Here is a 12212-nt window from a genome sequence, read left to right on the forward strand (position 1 = left end):
CTATTAGTAGTAGTATTATTAAACAAACATTTAAAGAAACTTGCAAAAGGATAAAATCGAAATTGAACCACAGTATCGCATTTCTATCTTAAAAGACCTGGCCTGAGATTTATGGATTTAAGATTTTTAATCACGCTTAGGCCTATGTGTTCTATTATGCCTATGTATAACGTGTACTGATGCATATTTTCATGTTTAGAAGTATTCATTTTGAGTGATCCCAGGAAAGAATTTGTATTGGCTCAAGAATAAGCTTTAAAATTTTAACACTGTGTACAAAGGGGGGGAGCCGCGGCTCCCACGGCTCCCCCCCTGAATACGTCCCTGTCTAGCCGGGCATCACCAATGCCTCCCGTAAATGACAGTACTGTGCCAGACTTGCTTGTATGAGCTTCAAGATTTGGTATATGTTGTTGTTGTTGTTTCTCTGCAAGTCTGGTGGAATGAATGTATTCAGTTGTATCACCACCAAATTGGTGTAAGCTCTCACAATACAATGCCTTTAAATCAGCGAGTTTGAAAACATGATTCACCAGGTGACCATATTGCTCAATATAAGATAACACTTGCGCAAGTGCAAGTGACTGTGGGTTAATTCTGTGACACTTTCTCTGTTTAGTGCTGTTTGTTATAGAATGATGTCAAGCACTTGAAATGATATACAGCATCAATAGCGACCATATCTCCAGCTGATAATTTGGCCAAGAACTTGGTGTCTCGGAGGTCTGTAGCGATTTTACTGATACGGGCATCAAGAGATAACGTCTCGGCTTTGTGAAAATCTCCAGTAGCTAAATCGCAGAAAAGCAAACCGGTCGATTTACCTTTTCTTTTGTCGTAGGGCATGCTTGAGTACTTTTACTGCAAAGATGCTGCTTATTTGGTAATGGAGCGAATTGTTGACAACCTGTTTCATGTCGCTTTCTGGCTCTTTCCAATTTTGTTGCATTGCACATAACGTAACAAGATTTATGCCACTTAGCTTTGTGTGCAAACAGCGTTTTCTCTATGCCATCACCATCATCAAGCCTTGATACATTTATGCTCAGTGGCATATCATTTAGTTCGTGAAAGGAAGATAGACTTTTTGCTTTTGCTAATGACATATAACCTGTTGCTGATGGATTTATGAGAGTTCCACCAGGTTCTTGACACAAATGTCCCAGTTTGTAAGGTTAACTGGTACAGGCCATGTCTGAGAGGCCAGCCTCAGTTTTTTTGACATGGTGGATTATCATATGATCTTTACTATACCACTCATTTCTGAAATCAGATAAAAACATAAACATAACATAATATGCCAGTAATTATATCCTATCTAAATAAATCAGAAGTCAGGGACACAAGATTTAGGCAGTAATAATGTCAATATGCCTATACTGTATCTAGACTCATGGCCTAGGCTGAATTGTAGGCCTAACTTAGTTAGTCATAACCTAGCACAATTAGTATCAATAAAGAAAGAAAAAATGTTCTTTAATTGACTATACATATAAATAAGACTTCAATTAGACCTATGTCTGTGACTATCCCTACAGCCTACAGTATGTTGTGACCTAGGGCTGTGCCCTCTTGGGAATGGGCACAGGCCTAGACCTTAGGCATAGATAGGCTAGCTAGACTCTATACATCACTTGAGTAAACCCTTACCCTAAGGCTCAGAAATCAGTGAAAATTATTTAGCTTTACAACTCATTAGTTAGTTCAACTTTCACAAACCTGTGTAGTTCCTCTTTCCTGTTGCCAAGTGTTGTTGTGTATCAGTGACTTGTAGTATTCTAATGATTCAGATTGGATAAAAGTTTGCCCAATGCATTCTTAAGCTGGATTCTTATTGGGTAAAATTTTGATCTGTACATATTAGGATTAGGCCTATGTGTTTTTCTTTTTTTGACTTTTGTCAAATAAAGTAGGAACATGCAGTACAGTATATTTCCTCCCCCTACTTCTTCACCATCCCTTCCCCCCTAAAAAAAAATTATGAGTCCAAAAATGAGGTTTTTCTTTTAAATTTTGACCATTACAATATAGATTATGGATTGTCATATATGTTCTATTGGATTCCTTGACCTAATAAACATAAGTCTAGACACCAAAATCATTGTAATTGGAGCACTGGAGGTCATATTTTAATGCAAAAAAAGTGTTTTTTGGCGGCCATTTTGTTTTTCCACATTTTTGGCGGGAAGGTTTGAAGTACCGTCGTGGTTCCTGCAATTTTTGGAATCAGCATCCTAAAAAACCCCTTAGGTTACAATTTACAATTCATAATACACACATGATAATTTAAAGAAAAATAAATAATGATAGTACTGTGATATTATTTAGTTACAAGAAGAAATTAAAAATAATAATAATATGGTAGCACATGATACTGGATAAATGATAATTATTGACTGGAAAAAAAAATTTCTAGAACCACCCAATTGCATAAGAAAGAGAAGCTATCTTGAGGATATTTCCCGCAAAATTACAATCGTAACGATGGGTGTGGTCTACAGGAGCTTGTGTTTCGTACAGGTCATTCCATTCATAGAAAAAGCCTTTATATTGGAGACAGCATACCTGTCGTTAGCCATAGTAGCCTAGATCAATACTAACTCCGGCTATATAAAATTGATTATAAGATTGAAATTTATTAATCTTATTATTGTCGTAGTGATACTTTGTACACGTTAAAAATCATTGTTATTTATTCGTTAATGTTATTATATTTACATTTAAATTTAAAGTACTGTTTAAGTATGAAATACTATGTCCTTGTTAAACTAGTCTTATCTATTAAAATTGTATTTAAATAATATAGTAATATGCATAGCCAAGGTCTAGCCTAGACTAGGACCTAAGCAAGTGACTATATATACGAGTGTTTAAAATTATGAAAAATTAAGATAAACGCAAAAATGTGAGAGAATAAAGGCAGAAGGAACAATAGGAAAGAGATTTGCAACGGCTGAAATATTTTCTGAAAATATACAATAGTAGTCAATATGCTATTATTGCATTACGTTTTAGTAAACAATTTTGGGCACTAATTGTCAGAGGTCTCGGTGCCACAGCCTAGATTCCCAGAAATAGCAGTCGGTACAATTCTCATCACTGCTCTCCTTGTGTTTCAGCTGAAGGGCTGAAGTACAATTTTAAAAAAAGATCACCATCTTTCAGATGAGACATTTAAGCCATTGGTACCGTGCAGCCAATGTGCACATTAAAGAACGCAGAACACTTGTGGGAAAAGAGAGGGGCATTGTCTCCTGGTGTACTGCCCAATTCACCACCAGAGGACCTCACTGCAAGTAAGTATTGGAACTTTCGTGGGTTATCCTTGGTGTGATTCAAACTGAAGAAATCCAAATCCAATCCTATATTATACTGGTACTTTTGAAAAACCTGGTTCCCCCCAGAAAATATATCCTAGAGCCGCCACTGCTTACCATCCCAAAATTCCAAACGAAGACATATGGCCAACACACATTTTCCTTCTCTGAATGAACTCCCTTCCTTTGTTAAAGATTCAACTACTTTAGATTCATTTAAAGTTAATTTAGAAACATATTTATTTAACAAACTCTAAAAGTAAGTTGCGCCCTTGATCATTTTTTAAATTGGCGCATTATAAATGATTATTATAATTATTATTATTATTATTATTATTATTCCTGATAGAAAATTATTAAATATGCAAATGAACAGTTAGCATTCACACACATATCAAAAACAATTGCCGTATTCGACTGGTCGTCCTTCTTTAAACCACGCCCACCTGCGCAGCAGTAAACACGTACTTAAGGAAGACGACCAGTCGAATGAATACTTGTAATATTACCTCCCCCCCCCAAAAAAAATGGCTGCATGTTACCACGATACACGTAATCAAGATTTTTCAATTCTAAAATTATTTTTTGACTTCATGCGGGTAAATATTATAATTCTTATTTTTCTGAAATTTAAACTAAATTTTATTAACGCAAGTGTCATTTCTAAACTCGCCAATCAGCCATGTTTGTTTCAGTCACATTGATAATTTAACGCTGATTAACACACTCTGGTTTACGTTAATTTTCATTGTCAACGAAGTCTATTTTACGAACCAGTCGAGTGAAAATAATACTCAACGAAATAAACCAGTCGAATATGCCCAATGGCTCAGTTTTATTACTACTTGCATTTGTTTGAAACCAATCGACTTTGTTATTTTTGTAACAAAAAATGACCAACAACTCTGACAGTGACAACACTGTAAACAACAACATGAATAACAACACAGGTGAAAACCATAGTCTCCCCAGAGCTTTGCTCCTTTGGGGATAATTTTATATAGGCCAATAAATTGACTGGTTTCCAAATTTTTGTAGTAAAATATCTGTAAATCAGAGAAAATTAATACTGTAATTCATTAATTTGTATAGATCCATCTTTTATTCAAATTCAATGACTTACTTGCTTCATGTTTGTGATAGGACAGAATATATTTGAAGTTTTATTACCTTTCTTCGTCTTTTCTTTTGAAAAACCTGGTTCCTAAATGAATACAAATCAAAAGAAATATAATAATAGAAACACAATTTGTTTAAAGTCAATTTGATATGCTCAAATTGTTGTATTGTTGATAAAACATAATTTTATCATATGGATATGAAACATCCAGCAGTAGCCAAAACCAAGAACAATACAAAACAAAAAAAAAACAAAATAGATCAGACATAGAATTTCTATTAGGCCTAAAAAAAAAGTTTGTCCTTTAGTGCTAAAAAAACGAATGTAAAAAAAAATTTTTTTTTTTAGTTTTAGTTTTTTTTCTCCTGTCACCAAAATTAACATACTAAAATCAAAATGCTTGCAACTAATCCTGTCTCACTATTTGTTTTCTCAAAGGGTATTCATCTAACAAAAAAAACCCATATTTTGTAATGAATTTAGGCCTAGAATGGCGATACCTTATAATGCATCATGACACCATATTTAGACAACTTTCATGCGCAAAATGGAAAAAAATAGAGATCACTTTCTTAAATTTGTGAACAAAAATTCGAAAAAAGAAACTTTTTTTTAAAATGCCACCCCTATTTTTCAGTGAGATAGGAGCGGGCTCTGGAGGGTAAAAAAACATTTTTTTAGGCCTTATGCTGTAGTGTAATTTGTTTCGGTATCCACTGATTGCAATATATTTGCTTTACTACAAGTTCGTTTATAATTATGGATGCTAAATTAATTTTATCAATCAAAAATTAATCCTACTTACTTTTGTTTTTGATGTTCTTTTATAAAGTCTGTAGAGAGGCACGGTTCCTTCCTCCAAAAAAATGGGCATACCTATCCAGAAAATGAATAGAATTACCTAAAGTTTAGCTTTCGTGTCTATTATAGCTATTTTTTTTAAAGAAAATAAATGTTACTGATCAAAATTCAAACTTAAGTTCTATATGAAAATGTAAACAAATAAATAAAAATGTTATTATTACTATATACAGAAAAAATGAAAAGGCATAAAAAAGTGCATGTAACCACACATGACCAACCCATTTCAAATAGAATAAATGGTCAAGTGTAACTCAGCAGTCAACTCTTACCCTTGTCATCTTAACTTCCTCCCCTTTTTCCTCCTCATGCTCTTCTTTCTCTTTCTCTTTCTCTTCCTCATACTCTCTTCCTCTCATACTTCTCTTCCCAAACTTTGTTATTGTTGTAACAAAAACATGACCAACAACTCTGACAGTGACAACACTGTAAACAGCAACAACATGAATAACAACACAAGTGAAAACCATAGTCTTCCCAGAGCTTCGCTCCTTTGGGGATAATTTTAAATAGGCCAATAAATTGACTGGTTTCCAGATTTTTGTAGTAAAACATCTGTAAATCAGAGAAAATTAATAATTCATTAATTTGTAGAGATCCATCTTTTATTCAAATTTAATGACTTACCTGATTCATGTTTGTGATAGAATATATTTGAAGTTTCATTACCAACACGTTATATTTTCATTGCGGATTTTTGGGGCTCAGTACGGACTCCAAAAGTATGCATTTTCTTTCAGTTTTAAGGCGTATGCGGATTTTATAAGTCCGCAATGATGATATAACGTGTTTACCTTTCTTTGTCCTTTCTTTTGAAAAACCTGGTTCCTAAATGAATACAAATCAAAAGAAATATAATAATAGAAACACCATTTGTGTAAAGTCAATTTGATATGCTCAAATTGTTGTATTGTTGATAAAACATAATTTTATCATATGGATATGAAACATTCAGCAGTAGCCAAAACCAAGAACAATACAAAACAAAAAAAAAATAGATCAGACATAGAATTTCTATTAGGCCTAAAAAAAAAAGTTTGTCCTTTAGTGCAAAAAAAAACGAAAGCAAAAAAATATATATTTTTTTTAATTTTTTTTTCTCCTGTCACCAAAATTAACACATTAATCAAAATGCTTGCAAATAATCCTGTCTCACTGTTTTTTCAAATGGTATTCATCTAATAAAAATAACCCATAATCAATATTTTGTAATGAATTTAGGCCTAGAATGGCGATACCTTATAATACATCATGACACCATATTTAGACAACTTTCATTGCACAAAATGGAAAAAAATAGAGATCACTTTTTTAAATTTGTGAACAAAAAATCGAAAAAAAAAAAAAAAAAATTTTTTTAACGCTACCCCTATTTTTCAGTGAGATAGGAGCGGGCGCTGGAGGGTAAACAAACATTTTTTTAGGCCTTATGCTGGTAGTGTAATTTGTTTCGGTATCCACTGATTGTAATATATTTGCTTTACTACAAGTTCGTTTATAATTATGGATTCTAAATTAATTTTATCAATCAAAAATTAATCCTACTTACTTTTGTTTTTGATGTTCTTTTATAAAGTCTGTAGAGAGGCACGGTTCCTTCCTCCAAAAAAATGGGCATACCTATCCAGAAAATGAATAGAATTACATAAAGTTTAGCTTTCGTGTCTATTATAGTTATTTTTTTTAAAGAAAATAAATTTTATTGATCAAAATTCAAACTTAAGTACTATATGAAAATGTAAACAAATTAATTAAAATTTTATTATTACTATATACAGAAAAAATGAAAAGGCATAAAAAAAGTGCATGTAACCACACATGACCAACCCATTTCAAATAGAATAAATGGTCAAGTGTAACTCAGCAGTCAACTCTTACCTTTGTCTTAACTTCCTCCCCATGCTCTTCTATCTCTTTCTCTTCCTCATACTTTTCTTTTTCTTCATCATATTCTTCTTCCTCTTCCTCATATTCTTCTTTCTCTTCCTCATATTCTTCTTTCTCTTCCTCTTCCTCATATTCTTCTTCCTCTTCCTCATATTCTTCTTTCTCTTCCTCATATTCTTCTTCCTCTTCCTCATATTCTTCTTCCTCTTCCTCATATTCTTCTTCCTCTTCCTCATATTCTTCTTCCTCTTCCTCATATTCTTCTTCCTCTTCCTCATATTCTTCTTCCTCTTCCTCATATTCTTCCTCTTCCTCATATTCTTCTTCCTCTTCCTCATATTCTTCTTTCTCTTCCTCATATTCTTCTTCCTCTTCCTCATATTTTTCTTCCTCATATTCTTCTTCCTCCTCCTCTCCCTCCTCCTCATCCACTTCCTCTTCCTTATCAGATGATGCAAACATATCTTTGCTGTAGAATATATATAGACTCATATAAGACTAATATAATAAACACAGTGCCAACAGTTCAAGTTAAAAATAGCATGCAATAAAGATTTAAAAATACACAATAATTGGTATTAATCACTTTGTATAGAAATCCTCATCTGGTCTTCGGCTGAACAAAATAACAAACTTTCTACAGTTATTCAGCATATGTGCAGTTCCTTGTTCTTCGAGCCACCTAGGTAGAGGACACAGTGGCGATGGATGGATGACCCTCTAAGATTTGGCGCTTAATTTTTTTATAATTTATTATGTTATTTTTCCTACATGAGATGGTAGTTATTCCCTGTACAAGTGTCAACTACCGAAACATAGCAATAAAAACAACAATAACACTGTAAACAAGAAGCAAGGACATAAAAACAACATCAAAAAAGAAATAGTATAAGAACAATAGAAATCCAGTAATAAAAAAAGAATATAATAATAATAATAGCAATAATAATAATAATAATAATAATAGCAATAATAATGATCACAGAAATAAGGATAATAATTATAGTATAGTGATCATAACAAAAATAACAATAGTATTAAGGGTGAACAGTAACAACTATTGATTTCTAAATGTCATTAAGAGATTTTTTCGGAATGTGGAGATAGTTGGTGATTGTCTGCAGGCTAAATGAAGTTTTTCCATAGCAAGGGGGGGGGGGGGGGGATTGGGGGGGGGTATTGTAAAAAAAAAAAATGCAGTGCATATCTCCAGTCCCTTAAAATATACATTTATTAAAGCAGCAGAAGAGGTGAAGCAACTGACAAATCTATATCTCCAGCCCCTTAAAATATACATTAATTGTCAACTTAACTACAGAAAACAGGCAAAATGTTTTTCTTCTATCATTCATAGGGGTACACGTACACCTACTTAAACCAGCAACCGACACAGTAAAGCGGCAAAATGTCTGATTTATTATTATTATTATTATTATTATTATTATTATTATTATTATTATTATTATTATTATTAATTCACATAGAGTAGGACTGTTGTTAATTAACTTACCCTGCTTCAATGAAGCCTAAAATAGACTGGGCTTTTGTCATCTGCTACAGTGCAAGAGAAAAAAGTGTTAATAATTATCATTCATATTTGTTATTAAATAACAAATAAATAATAATAGTGCTATAAAATAATACTCTAAAAATAACTACCGGTACTTTCAACATCCACTGTCATTGCGTCAGGTGGGACTACAGTTAAACTTGCCTAACTTGAATAATTTCTAAGTCGAACGTACAGTTGTATTGTACATGCTAAATTGTTGTGTTTTCCCTTAATTAACAATCTGTAAGTCAAATTTTATCTAAGTTTGTTTGTTTGTTTGTTTATTATTTATTGCCCTCATTATAAAATCACAACAAACAAGTACAAAAACAACATACAAAAATGAGTGCAAGAGGATAACCCTATAAGCTCTATGAGCTTGTTTCCATAGGGGTCCTCGAACAATTTTTCAATGGCATTTTGGATTTGACTTAGGCAAGTTCAACTGTATAGCCATTTTCAGACAGAGGCTCTGTATACCATTATCAGCATAAAGCATTTATACCAACCAAATATATTGCTGTAAGATAACGCCTTTCTGTATGGAACCTGCAGAATTACAGACTAAAGCGTCTTTTTAATGTTAATGTTTCTATTAGAAAATTGTGCTAATCAGGAAATCTTAACTTGTAAGTCTAGACAAATTTCCTTGACGTTACTGTACCTTTTGTATGTGCAGTACATAATGTTATGTGTTTTCTATGTACTGCACATACGGTATGGTACATGCTGCAACAAGTACATTTTAGAGAACGGATAACACGTAAATTTTTAATATAGACCTAATTAAGGAAGAAATATCTTTTTTGGATATCAGATAAAATTTTATTTTTAATCAAAATCATCATTATTGGGGGAAGGGAAGGGTTCGGTAAACAATGTATAAAAAGTCTCACCTAACGAGTAATATTGCGGAAATGTGATCTGCTTTCAGACACACGCCAGAACACACCATAACTGTAACATTACGGTAATATTACTAGGTTCAAGATAGAACACCGCGCAACCCCAATATTGCGTTTAGCTCTGACTTAATCATAGAGAAGATTCTGGCAATATTGCGGTAATGTACCGTAGCTCTGTCCGAAAGTGGCTTATGTGTAGGATAACAGAGTACTGTAATATGAAGTCCCCATTGGTCGGGTAATCTGTTGCGAGGACTGATTATAGATAACATTTCCACAGTAAGCCTGGGTTATTATTATTGTTATTTTTGTCATTAAGCTACGATAACGCTATTGAAGACATGGATTATGATAGATGTACAAACATAAAAAGCAAGGGGTTAAATTAATCCATTAATAAATAGTAAGTTGCATGAGTAATACCCTAAAATACAGTAATATACTGAGCTGTAAAATAATAATTTTTTATGTTTGACAAGTGTGTAAAAATAAGAACATTTTAGACTTAAATCTGCATAAAATATGAACAATGAGCCTGGGCAAAAATTAGTTCTTACCAATTCAGGCTTAAGTCCTGCTATCTTTGCATTGACTAATGTACATACTAACCAAAATTAAGAAAAATAAAAACTTAAAATGTATTATGAATTACAATGTATACCTGAAATTACATGAGAAGATGTAAAAGCAAGTGGTCAAAGCCTGGGGAAAATTTTCCTGGGGAAAAAAGTCCAGGGGATTTTCACAGGGTAAAATGTCACGGGGAAATGCCACGGGGTAAATGCCCGGGGGTAAAAATGCCCGGGAAAAAATGCCCGGGAAAAAAATGCCGGGGGAATTTAGCCCGGAGAAATTCAGCCCGGGGAAATTTAGCCCGGGGGAATTTAGCCGGGGGTATTTAGCCCGGGGGTATTTTGCCCAGGGATATTTTGCCCGGGGGAATTTTGCCCGGGGATATTTTGCCCTGTGGAATTTTGCCCAGGGGAATTTTGCCCAGGGGAATTTTTCCCGGGGTTAATTGCCCGGGGATAATTGCCCGGGGGTAATTACAAGGGGAAAATTGCCCAGGGATGCCCGGCGGGGGTAATATTCCTGAGGGTTAAATTCCCAAGGTAAAATTCCTGTGGGTAAAATTGGGAAAGTGCCAGGGGTAGTGCCCAGGGGGAAAATGTCCAGGGGAAACTCCCTGGTCCAACATCGGGCAGACAGTCTCTGTGCTTACTGTAAATCTAGGTCTAGGCCCGGTCTAGTTACTACACACGGGTTTGTTAGGAACCTAGCCTACATGCAGATGCCTCATTTCGATATTTTCCCAGGTGCAGTCAGTCCATCAGCACCTCGGATGGGATTGTAAAATGGTACCGTTGTTACGGCGTTATCCATTATCAGGTAGCAGAGTGACATCTCGCTTAATACCATTACCAGAATTCAAAAAGGTACTCCGGGGCTATCTCGTATTAATGATTACCTCAGCAACTAAAGGACTAACCAGAGAGTTGTTGTTAGGCAATAATACCACACCTCATCTTTACAATATTCTGTTTACCGCCCTCTATGACATGTGAGGATTGAGCAAGGGGAATAAAGAAAGTAACATGGCGAACTGAAGTTGTGTTGTGCTATGATTATGTTCATGTAAATATAGGACACAAACAACAAATACTGTCTCGTTATTGTTATTGTTATTGTTATTGTTATTGTTATTGTTATTGTTATTGTTATTATTATTATTATTATTATTATTATTATTATTATTATTATTATTACTATTATGTTGTGATGATGTTGTTTGTACTGTTCTTTAATTTTATTAAAGAGGGCCCCTGAATGTCAGTTAACCTAATGGGTTAAATTAGAAGGGTTACCCTCTTTAAAGATGGTTGAAATACAAAATTAAAAAAATAAAATAAATAAATACCGTACCCACTCTGACCCAAGACCCCTGTTACGCGCCTGGTGTTAGCGCCAATGTGTGCCCTTGTGCGGACAGGGGATGTGCCCCCCTCTGAAGCTGGAAACCTTGTTTTTGCAAAATAAATTGATGCAATTTGCTATTATAGGCCTAATCAATAAATTTCTCATCAACCGGTATAACCTTAAACATTCTTTTGGAATTGACATACCGTAACATTACTGATGTCGTACACACCCTTCAATGTGAAATGTGGCTCTCTTTGCAAGCACATCTGACATCTAAGGAAAGAAGAGCTTAGATTGGTACCATACCAGTTAAAATAATTTTGTTATCAACATTAATACATTATGCTAATTTTCATCTTTGTAAGTGCACAAGACAGTGCAAATTATTCTGTGACAGTCTTTTGAAGTGTGTAAAGCTCCATTTTATCCCATACATAATCAAAATATTGGGGGTGGGGGTGATACAATGGACCATCGCCCTTGTCAAATATTGGGGGGATATATCCCCCATCCCCTGGGATCTACGCCTATGGCCCTAGGGCTAATCAATTCATCTGTTGATTAGCTAAACTTGACACGAAAGCAAGGGGTGCGTACCTTTGGTCCGAAGGGTCTTCATGGTCCGACGGCCCATTGGTCCGAAACATGGG

The 12212-nt window shown here is 34.2% G+C and overlaps 1 protein-coding gene across 1 annotated transcript in view; it reads right to left on the reverse strand.

The window, feature by feature from the left end:
* LOC117103580 overlaps positions 1-7326 on the reverse strand; it is a 17628-nt gene extending 10302 nt beyond the window's left edge. Inside the window, exons 1-5 of the mRNA XM_033244163.1 lie at positions 7177-7326; positions 6848-6918; positions 6093-6126; positions 5243-5313; positions 4488-4521 (exon numbers count right to left, since the gene is read on the reverse strand). The gene's annotated coding sequence lies outside the window, so the exon portion shown is untranslated. The remainder of the gene's footprint in view (positions 1-4487; positions 4522-5242; positions 5314-6092; positions 6127-6847; positions 6919-7176) is intronic.
* Positions 7327-12212: the final 4886 nt, after the last annotated feature.

Source organism: Anneissia japonica, unplaced genomic scaffold, assembly GCF_011630105.1.
Source record: "Anneissia japonica isolate Jap-2015-1 unplaced genomic scaffold, ASM1163010v1 scaffold6792_len961167_cov158, whole genome shotgun sequence".
Taxonomy (NCBI): Eukaryota; Metazoa; Echinodermata; class Crinoidea; order Comatulida; family Comatulidae; genus Anneissia; species Anneissia japonica.